This window comes from Etheostoma spectabile, chromosome 4 (genome assembly GCF_008692095.1).
Source record: "Etheostoma spectabile isolate EspeVRDwgs_2016 chromosome 4, UIUC_Espe_1.0, whole genome shotgun sequence".
Classification (NCBI taxonomy): domain Eukaryota; kingdom Metazoa; phylum Chordata; class Actinopteri; order Perciformes; family Percidae; genus Etheostoma; species Etheostoma spectabile.
The window spans coordinates 26562021-26583359 of NC_045736.1; the positions used below are offsets into that span (position 1 = coordinate 26562021).

The window sequence follows — 21339 nt, forward strand, 5'->3', positions numbered from 1 at the left end:
TGCCAGCATTAATTTGTCAGCGTAGGTGTTAAACTTTCAGTGAATGTTTCAGGCACTGAACCCTATCTCAGCTAGCCAACAGTATTGCTTGTGTCATGCGCTGAAGCTCGCTAACCTATAACGTATGCTTGGACTTGAGCTGTCTGCTTTGCATAAATCTCCGTCCCGCCACAGGCAGAGAGGTGACAGAGAGGCAGATGAGGACATCCAGTGCAGTATGAAGGATGGTGGCAGCCATTCCCCCCAAGGCCACGGTGATGGCACTACATCGATCCAGCCACTCCGGAGCCTGAAGTGCAGAGCCTTTTGGCTTTGTCAGCACTGTTCAGCTCAGCTTTGCTCCAACTCCCCTGATCACTGTCAAAAACCCAGGAGGAAAAAGCCAGAGAATAGGAGGAGAAAATACTGATGTATCTGGAGCCAGACAGGAGGCACAGGATTGGCTAAATAACTGCTATCTAGTCACTGAGCACTTCTTTATAATTTTCTAGTTAATTTGAGATTCAGGCAAATGAATGTTTACTGTCAGGTAGGGAAAACGCAGAAAAACAGAGCTATTCCTCCTTCTTCTACCTCTGTGTGCTGGCACCACTGAAGGTATGCACTGTTTTCTTCAAGTGGCCAGTGTTCATCTTCTTAGATGAGTCACTATGTACACTGGTTTCTATACATGACATTAATCTCTCTTGTCACTTTAGATGTACCCAGAGACGTGCTGCTCTCTCTCATTCTCCGCTTACTGAATAGAATCCATACGAGCCAGACCTTGGACTTTAAGCTTCATGTTTTACTGTTATCTACTGTTATCTAAGTTTATGTTTCCTCTCGATCTGAGTCTTTCAACAGGCCAGTAGAAAATCTGAAGAATCTAAACGCACAGGCCTTGGGACTGAAGAGCCCTTGATGTGCTCAGACGGAAAGATCGAATCTGGTTACAAAACTCATGTCCCGGGGTTGGTCTGGGGCATTGTGAATATGACGCCAAGGTCGGTCAAGACCTCCCTCCACAGCACCGCGGAAGAGGGTCTGCATACTCCACACAGCATTCAAGGATGGGAGAAAAATGTGCTCTGGTTTATTGGCATTTCTTTAAACCAATCCCAATCTTCTTGGGCAATGCTAAGCACCGGGAAAAGCCGCAACATGTGTGGAACATGTACATTCAGAGGTTGTTTTAGTCGTGCCAACAAAAACTCAGACTGGACCGATAGTCTAGCTAGCTGTCTTGATTTACCCTGCAGAGGAGCAGTTAACCATAGTCCTCATAAATTAAGCAGAGTTTAGAATGCCACACAAATCTCCGGCCTAAATGAGTGAACTCCGGTGGAATTTCCCGTCGGCAACGGAGCAATCACGAAAGTGGAATGTCAAGGATATAGACTAAGCAGAGACTTAAGCAATTTGAACCTGAACATTTCAGAATAACCCCATGCTCAAAAATACAGACATACAGACAAACAAATACCATGTGATCATTGGCGTAAATCTGATATAACAGTTGGGGGGGGACAATAAACATAAAATTTGAAGAGCAATTTTTGAAGGGGACACAAATAACAGCATTGTTTTTATTGATATTTATGGGGGGGGGGACACTTTAACAACACTTTAACACACTTTAACATTGTTGGTTTTGTTTTCAGGTGCATTCTAGATTTATCTCTGACAATTAATCTGTTTTATAGAGATGTTCTTTTTTTAGACACAGTTTTACTATGTGGTTTTTATGTGGTCTACATGGATAAAACGTTGTGGCTTGATGATGTTACCATTAGGTAAATATACACCAGGATTTCTGGAGCAGCGTGAAGCAGTGTGTCATTTTTTGACACACCCATGCTCACTTCCAAACAATCAGCATAAAAAATATTTATCTGTAGAAAACAAACTCCAATCATTGTGGCGGGACTTGTAAAACTGAACTTAGTCTTTTCTGCTGTGCACATGAAAAAAAGCTTTCATTTAGCCCATAACTATTTGTTTGCTCAGCAATAATGATGCAGTAAAATCCATTAGGCACAATTGCTATGTTGGCATGGGTACCGTTTAGGTGGGATAAGCAGATTCCTGCACACACTGGAAAATTTGCAGTGTTGTCAGATGGCGAGAGACAAAAAATATCCATTTGTGCATATAAATGATTTTTTTTTTTTACTTCCTTCTCATTTTTCAGTTTAAAACAACAAGCCTAGAAAGTTCTCTACCTAATACGGCCTCACATTCACGTTGAGTTTGTTTTGGCTGCTGAATACCGGGCTGAACAATACCCCAATGACTACTGTGAGTCTAGACAACAACTATTTTGTAAGTTTTGTCAACATACAATTGACTGGACCCTAAAGCTAAATCCACAGCGAGCATTTCCTTACAGGTTACCATTGAGGCAATGACAAATTGCAAAGAGTTTGTGTGCGGAAGCTGACATAATGCTAGAGAAAATGAAGAGGATATGTCCATGTTTGTTAAACATTGCAAGAAGGGAGGTATGCTTCCAGAAAACGAGAGCAGCCTCAGGCAGACCCACCTGCCGCGGGTCTTTGACCAGAACATGCAAAAAGTGATACAAGAGATCCGTGGAAAGAAAATCTTTGTAGTTCAAAGGTTTGTAGTTTTTTATTTAGGTAGGCAGATACACCCTAATCCCCCGTATCAAATTTGATAGCAATCATACAAGACGAGACAACAAAGCCGTCATTATTAACTCTGACCGTGGTGATGTCAACATTCAATTTTGTTGAAATTTTGTTACAAAAGTAAAATGCTCTCTCTCTTACTCTCTCTTTTTTCTCTCTCTCTTCCTGGTGGTTGATGAGCGCAGATATGTGCTGATTAACTCTCATAATGGGCCAGGTGGGAAGCACACTGCACACACAACAAACAGCACCATGATTCAGTGATGTCTTATCTCTTGAAAAAATTGTGTCCCAACACACAACTTTTTAATGCGCTGTTTTTATGACAGGCCTAATTGCAAGCCTGAATGTGCTGTGAAACTTCTAGTTTCTGAGTTAAACTCCTGGGAGTCCTTAGTTTCTAGGTAGTGTGGGGCACTTGTATGCTAACAAATTATTATAGGGGCCCCTAACACATTTGTTGGCCACATGGAAGTACCCAAGCTCCAAAAAACACATTTACTGGAGAATTAGTATAAGAATTGAGAACAAATTGTAAAAAGTGATAGCCATTTCTGCTTCAGTGTATGAAACAAAAAAGTAGCAATATTGTTGTATAAAGACCTGAACATATAACAATAATTAATATTTGAGGTCAATGCTTTGTTTGTGTAGGATAGAATTTTTTTTTTATTTTTTTATTAAGTTTAGGGTAAAGGTAACAGACGCTTGCAAAACCCCTTGGTAAAATGCAGGGTTTGTTCCCACTGAGCCTGGCTCTTTACCACCAAATTCCACAGGATGCGGAACGGCTGCGGATCCGCTCCGGAACGGCGTCGGAGTAATTTGATTTCCATTAAAGTAAAGGTGTGTACTTCCACAGACTGTGGAACGCCAGCTCCGGCGATCCTCAGCCCTCCGCAGCAGATACGCAGAGCTTCTATTTTTGCTGGACGCCAGAGAGCTCCGCAGCAATTCAGCGTGCGGGACAGGAGGTCGAGCACAGAAAGAAATATCCGGTTAATTTAAAAAATAAAATAGAACGTGATCACAGCAGATCATATTTCCCTGCACTGAACTGTTGATGTTTTTGTGGTTGTATTCTATGTGAATTTGCAAGATCTTATGTGTCCTTGTGGCTCCAGCTGTCAGTCATGGCCGCAGCCGTTCCGCAACAGATTTGGACATGGTGGGTGTTGACGGACGGCGGAGCACGGAGCCGTCACGCAACGGAGCGTCACAGCGAGCTGATCCGCAGCTGTTCTGCATCCTGTGGAATTTGGGGGTTAGGCAAGCCGAAGAAAAACCCTTTCCCTCAAACCCAAACAAATATTTTCTACGAGACATGGTTCCACCGACGTGCTAACACTACAAATTGAAAAGAGGACAGCAGACGCAGCGGCGAGCGCAGTGTTGAATGGGCGACGGTGGGGCAGGGACAGCTCAGAGCTGAAATTCCAAGACCCCACTGAGACACAAGCTGTGTGGAGGGCTCATGTCTAAATACATTTAGCTCATTATTTGACACAGTGGCATTGTTTCACATTACTTCACAACATTATAGCAACATTATATAGGTCAGAAAAGAGGACAAAGTGCAATAGGTCCTCTTTAAGGTTAGGCATGTTAGGCTAAGAAATCAAGGAAATGAAGCACAATGAAACATGTTTAGACTATTGGAAGAATGCTGTTGATTGGACAGTGTGTTTCAACACTGAGCACCTGCATTGACTTCTGTCACATCAAGATTGGCTTTGGTTCTCTGGGAGTGTGCTGAGATCCACTTGGTTGATTATTTAGCATGCACACGAAGCGCACATCTTGCCAACATGAACACTCAAGCAGAATTTATATGGGCTCAATGTCTCTGTCCCAGTGGCCAAAGAATGCTACATCAGCACCATGGACAGGTCCATGAAACTGGAAAACACATTATCTATCTATAAATTACAGGAACGTCTGTCTGTGTGTCTGTCTGTCTGTCTTTCTGTCTGTCTGTGTACCCGTTATTAGCATATCTCTCGAACCCTTAGTCTGATGGATTTTAAACTTGACAGGTGTCTTACTACGGGCATGAGTAAGTGCAGTGCCAAGTTTGACGTTGTTTGGATAAGAACTGCAAAAGCTATCGTTAAATATATATTGGTAAGAGAAGCACACATTGACTTTTTCCGCTGGCCACTCCCCCTCTCACCCTGCACACTGAGTGAGCACAGCGCAGGACCAGAGACAGAGCAGGTTGAAGGTTACACACACACACACACACACACACACACACACACACACACACACACACACACACACACAACACACACACCACACACACACACACACACAGTTCGTTTCTGGGGGTTGATTAACGCAGACATGTGCTGTTTAGCTCTTATAACGTGCTGGGTGGGTAGCGCACCACCATGAGTCAATGAGGCTGATGTCTGTTTATTCCACATTTTCATTGTGATATTTTGTGATGAAATTCAGAATCTGCAACAATCTCTTTCAGGTAATTATAGTAGTACAATGTCTTTTTCTGATGTAGAAGAAGTAGGCTATACAGTTGAGTTGCATATTAAGTGGTGTGGGGTCCTTATGTAAGTTATCTTGGGGTACAATTTGGTTTTGAAGAATTCTACGAGCAGCAAAACTACAGGCCAAGCAATCAGCCCAATGGGTATTTTGTGATCAATGACAAAAACACTAGAGTAAATAAGTAAAGAAAAGAGTAAAATAATTATAATGATATTTGATAACTTTAACTAAAAATGTACCAGTTGGTAGGTGTTCATAAAAGTCAGTTCTATTTAATATAGGCTTCATCCTCTAAGAGCTAATGCTATGGGGTTCATCCCTCGCGCATGCGCAGTCATGAAGATTTCTTTTGCGCCCTTGTGCCCTGTACAGGCCTCTCTTATGTCTGCAGTTACCGTATATTACAACTGTGGGACCAGAGATCTGCTCTTCATTTTTCTTCAGCAACAAGCAGTTTGAAGACTCTGAAGAACAGCAGTGATTGTCCGGACCGGCTACATCCTGCCGCGTGTGAACGGAGGATTAATTCCAAAGTCTAACCTACATGGAGTTAACCTAAACACTACATGAATGGTTCACAACAGAAAGACAGTGCAGAATGACGCTGCTTGTTCAGGGTTTCAAGCATTTACATTAACTGTACCAAAACAGAATTAAAAAAGACTACTATTTAACGTGACAACGAGACGTTTTTAACCGATAATGAAACTGTCTCAATTTAATACTGATGCCGTCAGACAGCTGCACGGGCAGGCAGCAGTCGGAGCACCGGCAAAGCTCTGCCCCCGTCGGCTTCTTGCTGCGCAGCTGCTCCCCCAGAGCAGCATGACCACTGGGAGGGTCCGGTACAGCCTGAACCCTGCAAACGGAGTTCCTGTTTTGCAGGGTACAGGCGACATGCTTGATTTTGACTGAACGTCCCAATCTGAGTAATGACTGGGTTGGTCGACCCATCTTGGGACCAAATGCTTAATATTTATTATCATTATTAATATTATTATTATTATTGTAACCATAGTGAAATCATGCAAGTGATAAAAATCTGTCATGTGCGCTGTCGGCCCGTGAAGACAATTTATTTGTATATTTTTACAAAAATTTGACCGGACCATTTTTTTGAAAGTGGGCCGGCATTTGCCAAACTTGCCAGATGGCCAATCTACCCCTGTGTGCAGCTGTATAATACACAGTAACTGAGGCCCGTGCAGTGCACAAGGGCGCAAAAGAAATCTTCACAACTGTACATGCGCGAGAGATAAACCCAACAGCAACAACTCTTAGAGGGCAACGCCTATTTACCCTTTGCACGTGACGTCACGCTCTACTAGTGCAAATTATGAACACCATGACGGACGGCGGAGGAGCTATGCTGTAGACAGACGGCAAGCCAAACGCGTACGTGTTTGTTCATGTAATAAAATGGTCATTTTTTGTTGCGCGGTGGGTTGTGCCAATAGACAGAGTAAAGCCAATATATCTTTTTATCAGATACCGTTTAATGGGGTGAGAAGGCAGCGATGGGTTGCTGGCTGAAATAACAGGCTAACTGCTAGGAGTAGTATAAGCAAGCAAAGCTGGCCAATTGGCTAATGACTCCTTGCCACGGTCTGTCTCTCCCCTTTTCTACGTATTCTTCCCCTTCAGTCTGTTTATATTGTCTGATTAAAATCAATTTAAATACTTTGTGGAGTCAAACTGTTATTGTTTACTGCTGCAGTGCAACCATGAATGCCTATTGTGAATGCATCTTAATTACTATGCTGTGTCAAATCTTAACATAGGCTACAGCAAATACAATCACAGATAAGAAGATGGCGTCATGGCGTCCCCACGTGGTTGTGGTCACATGTTTGCAAAGGGTGAATACTCATAGAATCTAGAGTTACAACACGTAACTATCGTTTATAGATATCCCACAATGAAATAATGGAACGACATGGCATTTCCCTCTGTTGAACTAGGAAAAGAAGAAAAACAATTCTGAAATGTCAAGCCAGCTGTCAGTAAAAATGCGGTGATCTTTTAAAGCAGTGATTTCATCTCTCCCAACAGGGGCCCTAATCTCTGATGCTCCCCAACAGACAAAAGCCAGACAGCTTAACTCAATTACTCTTTTACTTGAGTGAATGAAGGACACAATACATTTCTCATCTAAATTTAATCCTGTGCAGCGGAGGGGGAATATTGCAGGTGTAAGGAAAGGCAGAGGTGGGGGGGGGGGGGTGAGGCTTGCAAATGAATTTTGAGGTAGCCATCGTGTTTGCTCACCTTTTTTCATGCTCTCTCTTAACTACAGTCAGAGAGCAGCAGAGTGAGAGAGACAGCAGGCAGGAAGATGGAGAGAGGGAAATAGACAAATGATGGATGATGGAGAGACAGACAAGCAGAGAGGAGGAGAAATGAGAGCGACAGAATAGGGTTTACAGCTCCAATATGTCAGAGTTAGTTTGCAGGCTGCAGCAGCAAAATATCAACCAATTTCCACAGTGCTGACACACCCAAACTAATGCCCTGCGTGGGGCATTACAGTCAGCCTTGTGTGTGAAACATGGTGTGACACATGTGGCTTCTGTATTGTCTGCAGCATCTGTTGCAGGGGCACAGATGGCAAGGGCCATCCTCACCACCGCTCTGCCTCATGGGAGATGTGGTCTGTGACGTTTTACTGACAGTGTGGGCCATCTGTCAACACATGACTGCCTGTTTTCAACCTCCTTTTCTCTCTCATAAAAGAGGATCCAGAAACACAGGGGTAGGTCGTGGAAAAGAGGTCGACATGTGAAGGATGGATATTTGTACAGTTTGCATGAAAAGGTCAGAGCTGGGCGCTTACTACGACAGCAATATCAGTGAAACCCTGGAGCAGCAACAGCGGTGAAACTCTGGATCCTCAACAAAGCTCTGTCAGAGTGCAGGAGAAAGCTGTCGGTGCAGACTCCTAAACCTTTACCGCCCTTCCTTCTCCGTCACACTCACTCTCGCCTCGCTCTGACTCATTGTGTCAGCTCTTCAAACTCTCTCCATTCTCTCCTGCCTTAAGCTAGATGCAGCGAGCAAAAGAAAGAATAAGTCCATCGCTGCTGTAAACAGAAGCGAACACTCTTTGTGGTATTTGAATTTTCTCTCCCCTGTCTGTGTGCCACATCAAACCTCTCTCTGCTCCACACATGCAAGAGGGAATTCTCCTTTTCCTCATTTACTGGTCCTTTGGTTATTCGCAGATAAAAATAAATTGAAGGACGGGGAGATAATGAAGATATGATGAGGACATGGCAGAGACAGTGATCCAGGAATATTTAAATTGACTTGAGCGACTCGACCGCTTTCTCCTTTCCCTCGTTTAGAATGGTGATACGGGCTCATTAAAAATGCATCACTCTACTATGAAAAGAGCGGACGTCTGCATTTTGGCTGGACAGAGAGACAGCCAGCAATGTCTGGAATATCTGTGGCTTTGGTGTGTACGATCATATCTGGTTCTGCAACAATTGACGTTTGGGATTCAGGTCCGTATGACAATGTAAAGGATTACTTCATCATTCAAAGCAATGTAGCCTACAGCCATAGTCTGGACTTTACAATGGTAACATGCCGATGTTTAGCATTTAAAATGTTTAACATAAAATGTTTGCATGCTAATATTAATGCTAGTTAGCTATAAACACAAAGTACATCTCAGGTTGACCTACATCTGTTCTAAATGTACTTTAAAAGGGATAGTTTTTAGTGTTTAATGCTCTCATCAACATGGGAGTGGACAACTACCGGTATGCTTGCTTTATGCAAAGTTACAATTATTGCAACAATCCAAAACAATGACAAACTGTCTAGAATATACTCCAAAATAACCTCAAGGGTTCTGTATACTCAGAAATATGCTGAAAGTATAATATTGCAAACACAAGTCCATCAAGCAAAACAAGCTGGCCATTTTGAGCTGAGTCTGACATTACTTGGTAATACTAACACAATGTAGTGTCCCACTCTACACTTGTAAAGGTTGACTAAATGTCCCATTTTTTAAGCGGCTCAACACAAAACAATAGACCTTGTGCATTGCAGCAAGCTAAATAGAATTGTTTTCAACCACATGTGGGAAAATAAAGGCTTTCAAAAACAACCCTTTCTACTAAGTGGGATCAAAACAGGATGGAACAAAAATTTAATTAAAACAAAAATAAATAAAGTGTGAGAGAATCTGTCATGGCTCGGTGGAGGCATATGCTCGAACAGGAGTTTCCCCGCCGCTGCAATCATGTTGCATCAGTAGTCAGTAAGTTCAATGTCCCACTGCCATGTACTTGCAGAAAGTGCTCAATGCAGACGTCGGCGAAATGCCTCTCCCCTATATTCATAACAGTCATGCGTGCGACCGAAGTCCCCACTGTGTGCGCCACACGAATTGTGGGTCAAAAGGAATTTGCGTCAACTCGGTATTATCGCAATTAATTTTGACAGCCCTCGACATTACATTAAATTTACTATTAACTTTAACTTTTAACTTTAATTAAAGTTTAATTCCCTATAAAAATGTACCGTATATTAGTGATGGTTATTATGAAGTGTTTCTGTTCATTTTTAAATTTCAGGGACAGTTGTCTTGTCTGCTTTTCCACTGATACAAATTTACAATGCTACTTTGGTGACAACTTTTAACTCCACAAGAATTACTATTTTTATGTAACAACGTTTTTACTTAAGGTCCTTCCACTCCATCCATCCTTCCACATCCTCTTCCACACCTAGGTCTGAGTTGTAGTGTAGACATCCTTCTATCCAGCCCATCCTCCCGCTCCTCCTGGGGGATCCCCAGGAGTTCCCAGACCAAATGGGATGTATAATCCCTCCCAACAGTTGTGTGGGTCTGCCCCTGGGTCTCCTCCCAGTTGGATGTGCTCAGAATACCTCCACAGAGCGTGGCATATGGAAGCCCAAAAATTACTGCAAAAAAATACTTTGACTGGCTTTCTGTAGTGAGCTGATTCTGGATATTTGAGCTTTTCAGCCGTGCCTAAGGGTGAGCCCAGACACCCAATGAGGGAAACTCATTTTGGCTACTTCTACCCATGCCGTCAATCTATGAGTCACTAATCAAGGATATGGTGGAGGGCTGGAAGGTAAATCCACTAGTAAATTGAGAGCTTTGTGTACAGGTGTAGTTCCGGAAGGTAAAAAATAAACATCTGGGCCCGTATTTACTAAGCATCTCAGGATCACTTCAAGGACTCAGATTAGAACCTGAGAGCTAGTTATGCACTAAAGCAAGAAGATTTCTTATTTGACAAAAAAACAAACATTATTATTATACAACTAAAACCACAAGATAAATGTATTGATTTTTTTTCAGCATTGCAGACATGTTTAAAGAAATGACAGGATTATCTAGACTATTTAAATTAGGGGAATTCATATACTGTACAATACCAGGAAGTAGCAACATCTTTGGGTGTATGCTACTTATACACATAAACTAAAGGCAAAAAATTGATTTTGGTCAAAACTAATAAAATTGCCTATATATAAATTGCATTTAATAACCTTCTTTGTAAAAGGCCTCCAGCAGTAGGGTTAAATCAAGCACTATGTCCCTCGATAGTCTGCATAAAATGTTCTGCATGAACATTACTTTGCTACAGAAGTATGAGAGGCGAGGTGTTGCCACTGCTTTGATCTGCTCCATTCATTCTGCACATAGACACGCCCACACAAACTATAACATGAAAGATCATGCCTGCAGGCTGATTGAAGAGGGTTCTCATATGTACTCAAAGCTATGATATTATGCCAGCTATAATGACCTTCGCGATGCAAGTTAGCAACCAATTGACATAAAATAAAATTACATTATTTAGCGGATAAAATATTGAAAATGCTAAAATTGGAGCAATGAGGTGCAATGAACTGCTGGTAGGGCGGGAGTTTAAATATATCCATGTCCAGTACATTAAGTTCAATGGTCACCAAATAAAGGCTTGTTGGAGTTGTTGGAGCTGAGCTTCAATGTATCGTCTTGATTTCCCTGACCCTCCTCCATAGTGCTGCGAGGTGCTGCTGGCTAGTCCCCCCAGCCTTCTGGGATGGAAGAAAAACGTGCTCTGGTTTATTGGCATTTCTTTAAACCAATCCTAATCGCCATGGGTGGCACTAAGCACCCATGTAGCTTCTGCAAAATAGCCTCAGGAAGGAACTTGTTTTGCTGGATCGTGTCATCCAACAGAAAACTCAGATTGGACAGATAGTCTAGCTAGCCTGCTGGATTTAGCCGAGGAGCAGTTAATCGTAGTCCTCATAAATTGACCGGAGTTCCAACACAAAGAAAGCGGAAAGGTAACAGATATCCCGCCGAAAAGAGTGAATAGAGTGTAGTAGTGATATAGAGTATTCGATGTATAATGATAGCAAAGCCATCTGCAGTGTCTGAATACTGCACGGATTGCAGCCCTGTAGCAGGTGGACACGGACATGACACGGGTTAAATGTGCTCTGTGGAATTTTATTGTAAACAAATAAAAGTTACAGTAATTTTACACTACATGTAAATTGTGTGTTTCTTTGAGCTCTAACAAACATACTGATGTCCTTCCTCATGGAACATTTGCAAAGCAGGAAAGTGAGTGACCTCATGTGTGTGCACAATTTAAACTAAATTGGGACCCTGCTTGTAAAAATATTGCTCAATAGCACTACTAGTGGTTAGCAAACACCACAAGGTATCATTAATTATAATGCAGTTTATAAAAAGCCAAAGCCTAAATATAGGTTCAAATACCAAATATATCTAGAGAACTTTATGCAACTGACCTGCTATTCAGACTAAATGGCCATTTCATTGCTACTCAGTCTTGCATTGCTTGCCATTCGTGATGAGAGGATTACATTTTGCCCTGAGCAATCACCAGTAACTGGCCAACACGTCATTTTCAGTCAACTAAAACATGGAAACAATTGTCCACATAAGCAAGTTTAAGGTAGCTGCAAAAAGGTAGCTGCTGCTGTGAATAGAATACTATAGAAAAAACGTACCTGCATGTGGAAATCAATTAAGCGTGTTTTGAAGCAGGAATGTTACCAGCGGCAACACTGCTCATTTGCAAGTTATGTTAAAAATAAAAATAAACATGTCCTTTTTTTAATTTGAATACTATGTTTTTCAGGATTTAATTAAATCTAAAACAATGTGATCACTGCAAATAACCTGAAAGAGGCAAATTAACTAGGCTTGTTTGAGCTGTTTTACCTTCCTGGTGTAATGTAAGCAATTGTAATTATTATCTATCTATCCATTTATCCGAGAGGGACATGACAGCAGAACAAAAGCAGATACAATGAATACACTTGCCAGACATAATTATCTAATGTCGACAAATGTGTTCATACTTTTCCTTCCCAAAGAGAGAGAGAGAGAGAGAGAGAGAGAGAGAGAGAGAGAGAGAGAGAGAGAGTTGTATAGTGAGGGAGGCGAACACATTGAGAGAGTGATCATGTATAATTTAAGAACAAGTGGTTCTCCCATGAGACATCTCTGTCAGTTAATAGGTCACAGTTCTCAACGCAAGAAACCACTGCAGCCTGCATGGTGGTTCACAGCGTTTTGGAGGCAACAATAAAAAAGGCAGATGAAAAGCAAAGAGGACATAGAAAGACGGGGGAGGATTAAGTAAAAGAGATGTGAGGAAGATAAAAAGGAACAGGGAGAGAAAGAAGATAAAAGGAGAAAGCATGAGAATTAGCGAGGGCACTGGGGAGCTTGTGATCAGATAAGAATAGACAGAAAGAAAGAGGGATGAAGAGGCGAGTCATGTTCATGGTGAAATGTGCACTTCAAGACCTAAATAGTTCTGGTCTAGTGGCTACTAATGTTCCCATGTACCACTGAATAAAATGGCATGCATTATGCAAGCACTAACAGAAAATGAGTATTACAATAAAAAAATGATAGCAACTGCTTAAACAATCTTAATTTGTATTTATCTAAATTTATTTCCGAGAATTTTACCAGAGGTAGAAAGTAGCAAAATACATTTACTCTTGTTACTGTATGGAGTAGTTATATTATATATATCATTATATATTATTTATTATATATATTTTGTATTTTTTTCAAGTCGGTATTTTAAAAATCGGTATTTTAAAATGTGCTTGATTACGTTTTGAGTAAAGTATTGTATTTTGCTACATAACAAATCCTATCCGTTACTGACTAAAAATAACAACTCTGACTAACGAAAACAGAAAGGAAGAAAAGAAAACTTGCGCCCGGAATTACCACTACACCATTCTTTTTTTATTTTGTGCAAACGTGTAATATACAGTCAATGGTCAGACCCCTGTGTCCGCGAGTCACGAACTGAGCAGGAGACGTGAAGGAGCTGTTATCCCTCAAAAATGCCAGCTCATGGGAAAGAAAGAAAGGTCAATACAGAGTGCCGAGTTTTTAACCAACCATGGACTTCTAAGTAAGTATTTACTGAAGTCAAAGGTAAAGGCGTGTGCTTAGTTTGCGGCGAACAGATTGCTGTGTTAAAGGATTATAATTTGAGTCGTCATTACAATTCTAAACACGCAGAGAAACACAACTTGACTGATGCAGAGCGGGGACGGACATCTGAAGCTTAGCTAGTTAAGCTGCAAACGGAACAAGGCTATTTTTTACCATGCGTCAAGGCCATTTTTTTTCATATCCCACAAAATCTCCAAAAACAGTAAGCCTTTTTCTGACGGGGAGTTTATTAAAGAATGTTTGGTAGACTCTGCTGCTACGCAAATATGTCCAGAGAAACAAAGAGACGTTTGAGAACGTGCCGCCTGACATGAAATGAATATTGAGCAGAATTGAGTTGAGCCTATTGGTGAACAGTCCCTGTTTCTCATGTGGCCCCTTGGGAAAATGAATTGCCCACCCCTTCCATAGGACAACGTATGTAGGAGACTGGATAAATGAATTCACAAACATCTAGTTAGCTCATACAGGCAACTTAAGTGTATAGAAGCTTGCTGCTAGTCTGGGCTATGAACATTCGAGTCTAACGAGTATGGAGTCAAAACATGTGATTTGGCCTTGATTTGCATTATAACTGTTTATAACTGTTTATTTATATTTGTGAAGAAAAGAAGGATGGCCCTCAGAACTACCAATGTATGGTACTTTCACTTTCAATTGATTGTTTGACAATGTTATATGGGATGGTCTGAACTAAAATTGCACATTATACCATTCTAAGGGTTTGTGTTATGTTGTTATTACATGTGTGTACATTTGTAGATGTTTGTACATTCATATGGATGTGTATATATTTGTATGGATGTTTACACATTTGCATAGATTTTTTTTAATTTAAAAAAAATAGTTGGGGATTTATGACCCCTTGTACTGTTTTTACTACATGGGAGAAATCCCCCTGCCCCGTTTTACAGTTGTTGTTTTTTAAATGTAACTAAGTAACTTTTACTTAAAGTAAATTTTAAATGAACTACTCATTACTTTTAATTGAGTCATTTTTCAGATAGGTATTTTTACCTGCACTTGAGTAATTTTCATCAAAGTATTGGTACTTTTACTTGAGCACAATATTTTAGAACTTTTTCCACCTCTGAATTATACTGACCAGTTATTGAGTGTGACATTAACAGATGATTAGTAAGCTTTTACTGTAGCTCTCACTATTCTTCATTTGTGTACATAATACACAACTTTAAATCTGAACCACACGGTCCCTTCTGTGAAGATTCAAGTCAAAAAGAGCTCACATTAACTGAAGATCGTCATTGTGTAATACAGAGAGTGGGGAGCTCGAGTGAGAGCGCTTGGCAAAAATAATTAGTTAGATAAAAAAATTGAAAATTAAATAGTTAACAATCTAAGATTTATCCTTGTGCTACACAGACCGTGATGCTTAGTTGCTCTCCACTGACAAAGCTAAGATGTAAGAGGCGGTGAGTTCTGACTGCAGAACACCACGTAAATGAATAATATGTTATGAATAACATTTCTGATATGGAATTGTGTTTTAAATTTTGATGAGTTACATTATCCTAAATATTTCCGACAATGTTCCAACCCAGAGAAATCTGTGGTTTTAGTCAAGGTAAACGGTTCGATACATTTAGTCACCTGTCAATGGCGTCATATAACTTTTACCCCTTCTAGTTGCCCAAACCTCCGAGGAAACATGGGAAACACAGGAAACACCGGATGATATGGGGTGGCAGTAGCTCAGACCGTAGGGAGTTGGGTTTGGAACCAAAGGGTTGCTAGCTCAAGAATGGACCAAAGTACGGAGTGTGGACTAGTAGGTGGAGAGATGCCAGTTCACCTCCTGGGCACTGCCAAGGCAACATCCTTTTATCAAAAATAAAAAGGAAACTTGTTTTGGGGAGAATGAAATTGCTCTGGGCTGAGTTTTCCTAGTAACCTTACCAAAAAGGCGCAGGATGATAAAAATGGCTGGTGGATTTAAGACAAAAAATAATAATTTATTGAATTAATCAAATTTGAGCATATGTGTCAGTGGCTTGTTGATTTTGCTAACAAAGTTTCCCGATTGGTGAAGCGTTGTTAACAACTGAAGTTTGATGTAGGCGACTTTGGTTCACTGAAACTATTTCAGTGACAATAAACTGTTGATGGGGGACAAACGCCACTGCCAAGAAACATACACAGACATAACATGTTTCCAATTATTCATAAATAGGCCTATGTATAAAAAAACACCTTGTCTGTGTCCTTTCCTGTTCGTTACACAGCAGATAACACAAAACAAACACCTGCCGATGTGTCGTTTGCATGCTTGCATAAGAAAACAGCAACAAATCTTTGTTAGTGTGGCCTCCATGTTTTCACACACCTGACGCTCTATAGTGTACGCGGTTGGTGGCAGTCATGCAACACGTTGTTATGCCAAATGGCAATATAACAGAAGAAGAACAAGCATCATGTGAGCACTGGCAGTCGGAAAACCAACGTAATCACAGGGGCGGTCCCTGATATTTCCAGGTAGCATGAACAAACCATGTGTGTGTGTTCACGTGCGTCGTTAGCAGGGGGGGAACTGAGCAGCAGCCCTGCCCGCTGCAGAGAGCCGACAGGATTGAAACAGCATAGAAGAAAAAGGACTTGTTCTATTCCTTGACTTCTACAAGGCATTTGACATGTTAGAACATCAATTTCTATTTAAAGTCTTATGTATGTATGGTTTTGGCTCAAAGTTCTGTAACATAATAGAATCCTTCTATAAAGACACAACTAGCTCAGTAGCACTCCTTCAGGGTACATCTCCTCGTTTTACCATCAATAGAGGGGTCAAACAAGGATGCAACATTTCCCTATTCTTATTCATTTTAGCAGCAGAAATGTTAGCAGTCAATATAAAAAATTCTGATGTTGCCAAACTACATGTCTTTGAGTAGCAGATAGTGATAAGGCAACTGGCCGACGACACTACCATCGTAAAAAATTTAGAACAAATCCCTAAAGTTTTTCACTTAATTGATGAGTTTTCTAAAGCTTCAGGTTTTGCACTCAATCGGAATGAATTTGAATTAATGACCATTCACGTATGCAACCTCTTAAATGCTTACAATATTTCCATCAAAACCTTTGTAAAATATCTTTGAATTCATATAACCAAGGATGCTAAATCCATCAAATCCTTACAGAACAAAATTCATGAGTGCAAATCTAAGATGGATATGTGGTTACAAAGGGACAAGCAGTCTTTGGAAGAACATCCTTAACTAAGATGGAATCCCTAGCAAAATGCATTTATCCTGCATATTCAATGGCCATACCTGATAAATTCATTAAAACTGTTAATCAACTAAACTTTAATTTCATTTGGAGGAATCGGGTACTTTACATTAAAAAATCTGAAACAGTCAAAGATAACAAAGATGGTGGTTTGAAGGTTATTGATTTTGAATGCTTAAATGCTATGTTGAAATGGCTAAAGTCTTTCCTGCTGAACAAAAACTGTATATGGTACCGTCTCCCCAGAGGTTTGTTCAAAACAATGGGTGGTGGAGAGTTTGTCCTTAAATGGGATTTTCAGATTGAAAAATTGGCAATCATACTATCTTCATTTCCCAACAGGTACTATTATGCTGGAAACTCATGTACACGCACAATTTCACTCCACAACAAGCGCCCAACCGGAATAACAGATATGTGCTGAAATAACAGATCTCTCTACTTACAGTATTAGGTGGATAAACATATCTGGTCAGTTACCCAATTTATTAACGACCAGGGATGCTGGCTAACTTATGACAGCTTCTTTTCAAAATACAACATGATTTTGATGGCAAATGTTTTCCTCCATACCTCCAAAGAGATGTTAACATCATGTTTTCTGTGCCTTTATAATGTAAATGAAATTTCTCAATAAAAAAAATTAAAAAGGATTGAAACGGCGGCTGCTTCAGCAACTTTAGAGTGAAAAGACTTTAATGTTAAATCTATACAAGTTGGCAGGACAATCTGAAATGTTTTGCACGGTCATTCGCTGTACGTTTTGTTGGTAAATGTGAGATGTTCGAGTCACAAACGTCTCGTCTTCATGTAAGAAACAAGGAAATGAATTTGCTGAAGTATGTGTGACATCAACCCGTTCTCACTCCTGCTTGGTCGTTGGCTCTCAGAGCCACAAATTGATACAAAGTCTGGCACGTGGGACTGCTGGGATTGGTTGAAGTCCCGGGAAAATCCGTTTTTTTGGTCAAATTTGCCGAAAACTTGCAGTGATTGGTTAAATTTGCGTGAATTGTTGCAATTGAAACATTGCAAAATCCTGGAGGGACTGACTTCACACCTGAACCAGGTGTTCTAACAAAAAAGAGTGAAAATTTCCCCACTGGGGATAAATAAATCAAGTATAAATTAATTAAATTATGATATGTCAGAGTGAGAAGGAAGTCGGCGAGCCACTCTATTGTCACTGTTGTCTGCATTGCTCACTCATAATGATGCACAATTATTCATTGCCGTTTGCTGAGAGTTTTGATGGCACAGCTGTCCTTATAAAGCCCAAACGGTGATGGTTGGTTGTTGTTATGACCAGGGACAACACCACTGGGCAGCCCCAAGATTGAATTCACCACATAACATTAGCTACAGTAGCTGTATAGGCAGTCAACTCAACTAATGCTAAGTGAGCAAGTAACGTTAGTTAACTTTACTTGTGGACATTTTATTAGGATAAAATGACATAGCATGAATGACTAAATGTAACATGAATAAAACTTTAACACATTAACTTATGCCTTAGTCACGTCAGATAGGTTTTTATCGACAATGGTAGGTGCATAACAGTGTAGAAAACAACTCCCATGATCACACTCATTCACGCTTCACGTCATGTTATCAAAGTGCATCTTTTGTAATTGTTTTGATTGAGAGGCCCTTAGCAGCAGAAATTGCATACTCTGCATTTGAGCAGTGGACTTTTCCCATTTTTTAGTGACAGAAGTTTTTTGTTACACAAATCTGGATGCAAGATACAGAGATAAATTACAGATAGATAAATACAGCCAGATACACACACAATTAAAATACAAAAACACACAAACATGCCTCCTACAGAACAGCATGAAGCGTGCATTCTCACACACACACACACACACGCAGGCAGGCAAAAACATATTTTTGTTGTGTGTTCATGAGAACATTTGTAGCATCAACTCATCCCCAGTATTCATGCTCAAACATGAAATAAACTGTTTATTATGATTTAATCACATTTTATTGCATATTTAGGTGCTCAAAGCTGCTCAACACTAACATAGGCTAATTGTGCTGTAGCTTTATGATGATGCTTTATTTGGGTGATGCACATTGTTTATAGAGACAGTGACCTCCACAGAAAGGAGGGAGAGAGGTTATAATACTATATAATTATAATACGCTATGCTACTTATGTCACTAACATTTACAATAGTTCTAATATCTTTCTGTTTTTCACTACTGCAGTTGTATGTATGAGTACACTGAATGTAACTTTTTTAGCATAGGTTGTGGGTGAGCTGTGTGTGCTGTAGGTATATGTTATGTGTGTATGTTTGTAATTTGTCTTGGACTCAAATGCTGCACACATTACCCACCGTCTTATATAATTAATGTTATAATGTCTACTTCATATACTGTAGCTGCATAGGCGGCTTTATGATAAGATTACTGTACTGTATGTCTAGATGTATGTCTGGCCATGGTAATCTATTTATATCCATTAAAGTGTCTAAGAAAGGTAATATACAGTATATCTGCTTTTTATGGGTCTGTCATATTTAGTGTTTTGTTTTATAACTTTTAGTCACTGCTGCATTGCTGATTGTATGTCTACATCAACTGTGTGTGCATGTTCTTGAACGTATTGTAGTTCAGGTGCATATGCACAACCATGCAATTTTTGTTGACATGGTATAATCATAAATTCTTACCAGAATCTTGACGTGCTCAGTCAAACATTTTCAATCAGCCAAATATTTCACTCGGCTTCTGGGTCCCTACAGGCTGTCAGACCTCTCAGCAAACACTGAGTGTCCTGAAAATACCGTATGTAACTAGTCGGTAATGAGATCATCAGCTGCTGCAGTCTCTGGCTAATCTCTCGCTCATCAAAGCAGTATAGAACAGTCTGGTCTTTTCTTGTGTATGAACTGTGTGCGCAGTGTGCAGTGTTGAGCTAATCACTTAACAGGTCCACTGAGGGAGCGTGCGTGCTAAATGAGAGACAAGAGAGTGTGTGTGTGTGTGTGTGTGTGTGTGTTGTGTGTGTGTGTGTGTACGTGAACTGAGGATGACTGAAGGGTTTTGGCAGAACGAGGTCACTCTGTTCTATCAGGTGAATTTGTGTGGGGGTGGACAGGATGAGGAGCTGTGTTTGTGTGTGCATCTCTGTGTGAGGAAGTGTATATGATGTCTGAAAATGCCCTGCCAAATGTTTTCAATTTTAATGACAAAAAAGCATAGCTATTATGATAATCATTGAGGAGTGATTGTTACTTTCCGAACTAATAACAGAAGGGTATGCTGTTGAAAATATGGCATCAACATCAGCAAAGAGAGTTGTACAGTAAGAGAGAAATATATTGTTGGTCCAATTTGATCAGTCAAAATGGAGTCTGTGGACCCTATTTTAACAATCTAAGCGCAAGGCGTGACACAGGTGTGTTTAGGGCGTGTCAAAATCCACTTTTGCTAGTTTGACGGTGGAAAAAGGGTCCGTGTGCTAGGCGCATGGTTCAAAAGGGTTGTACCTAGTGTCTTCATTAATTCATAGGTGTGTGTTTTAGGGATAACATCTATATGCTTTATTGACTTTAGACCAGGTTTTTGTTTGCCGCAAAATAGCAATACGCCAAGAATTCACCTGAACACACCTCCCTGTAAGACCAGCATGCCCATGGCCACAAAGATGCATTTGCTATTTAAACAACGTGGGCACGGGACGGGAAATTAACAACTCCGTCGGTCTTAGAATAGCAGAGGCACTTGTGTTGGGCTTTGCGCCATGCTGAGGCGGGTGCAAGATAGGGCCCTGTAAGGTTGTAGCTGATTCAGTTTTGGTTACTATTTAATCCTATACTAGATCAGAGCCCTTGATGGTGCGACAGTGCTTTTTGTATTATTTTTTTACGTGACTAGTAAGGCATCTGCTTTTGAGCCCCTCAAGGCAAATGCGTGCATGTGCATGCAATGAAATATAAATAAGCGGCTAATGTAGCCCTCTGTGGACCCAGGCAGTGATGTGATGGGATGTGAACACTGTGCTGGTTAATGAGTATCTCAGGAGAAGGAAGGTACATGTCTTCTGTCCCTCCAGCCACACTAGAGCAGTGCCCTGCTCTCTCAGCATCATTAACTCCTATAGTAATGATGACAAAAACAAACAAACATTTAATGAGGTTGAGTGACATTTTCGCAAGTTGAGACTACAATGAATGTGAAGCTACATAATGTGTCAACACAAATACATCATACTGAAGTTTATCGGTTGAGAAAACTCATGACAAAAATGTGTTTACAAATTGTCTGCAGGATTTGTAAAAAGTGTTAATAAAGGTGCACTGAAGAAAATGCATTGCACCAAACTGCACACATCTTGGAAGGTGATGTTTTGGTACTTAATCATATTGTTAATGAGTGACTAATGAGTAACTAGAGGAGTTGTTTTCATAAATGGCCATACAGACTGGGTCTCACGAG

The 21339-nt window shown here is 40.5% G+C and overlaps 1 protein-coding gene and 1 long non-coding RNA gene across 2 annotated transcripts in view; one reads left to right on the forward strand and one right to left on the reverse strand.

Annotated features, from left to right (window-relative positions):
- LOC116687850 (cadherin-4-like) overlaps positions 1-21339 on the reverse strand; it is a 211308-nt gene that overhangs the window by 93871 nt on the left and 96098 nt on the right.
- Positions 6440-17967, forward strand: LOC116687852 (uncharacterized). The gene is made up of 3 exons (XR_004331643.1): positions 6440-6552; positions 17136-17139; positions 17957-17967. It is a non-coding gene; the product is annotated as an uncharacterized LOC116687852 (long non-coding RNA).